At 35.7% G+C, this 1092-nt stretch overlaps 1 protein-coding gene across 2 annotated transcripts in view; it reads right to left on the bottom strand.

Moving 5' to 3' along the window:
• Window positions 1-1092, bottom strand: part of DTNBP1 (dystrobrevin binding protein 1) — a 119841-nt gene that overhangs the window by 114811 nt on the left and 3938 nt on the right. The window lies entirely within an intron of this gene.

Raw genomic sequence — 1092 nt, 5'->3', positions numbered from 1 at the left:
ATCAAAAAATACCTAGAGACAAATGACAATGAAAACACAATGATCCAAAACCTATGGGATGCAGCAAAAGCAGTTCTAAGAGGGAAGTTTATAGCTATACAATCCTACCTCAAGAAACAAGAAAAATCTCAAGTAAACAATCTAACCTTACACCTAAAGGAACTAGAGAAAGAAGAACAAACAAAACCCAAAGTTGGCAAAAGGAAAGAAATCATCAAGATCAGAGCAGATATAAATGAAATACAAACAAAAAAAACAATAGCAAAGATCAATAAAACTAAAACCTGGTTCTTTGAGAAGATAAACAAAATTGATAAACCATCCTGATACCAGAACCAGACAAAGATACTACAAAGAAGAAAATTACAGGCCAATATCACTGATGAACATAAATGCAAAAATCCTCAACCAACTACTAGCAAACAGAATCCAACAACACATTAAAAGGATCATACACCATGATCAAGTGGGATTTATCCCAGGGATGCAAGGATTCTTCAATATACGCAAATCAATCAATGTGATACACCATATTAACAAACTGACAAATAAAAACCGTATGATGATCTCAACAGATGAGAAAAGCTTTTGACAAAATTCAACACCCATTTATGATAAAAACTCTCCAGAAAGTGGGCATAGAGGGAACCCACCTCAACATAATAAAGGCCATATACGACAAACCCACAGCAAACATCATTCTCAATGGTGAAAAACTGAAAGCATTTCCTCTAAGATCAGGAACGAGACAACGATGTCCACTCTCACCACTATTATTCAACATAGTTTTGGAAGTCCTAGCCACGGCAATCAGAGAAGAAAAAGAAATAAAAGGAATACAAATTGGAAAAAGAAGAAGTAAACCTGTCACTGCTTGCAGATGACATGATATTATACATGGCATTTTTTACGGAACTAGAACAAATCATCTTAAAATTTGTATGGAGAAACAGAAGACCCCGAATAGCCAAAGCAGTCTTGAGGGACAAAAACGGGGCTGGAGGAATCAGACTCCCTGACTTCAGACTATACTACAAAGCTACAGTAATCAAGGCAGTATGGTACTGGCACAAAAACAGAAATATAGATCAA

The sequence above is a fragment of the Physeter macrocephalus genome, chromosome 18 (assembly GCF_002837175.3).
Source record: "Physeter macrocephalus isolate SW-GA chromosome 18, ASM283717v5, whole genome shotgun sequence".
Taxonomy (NCBI): domain Eukaryota; kingdom Metazoa; phylum Chordata; class Mammalia; order Artiodactyla; family Physeteridae; genus Physeter; species Physeter macrocephalus.
Note: the sequence above shows the minus strand (reverse complement) of the source record. Positions and strands in the feature narration are given on the sequence as shown.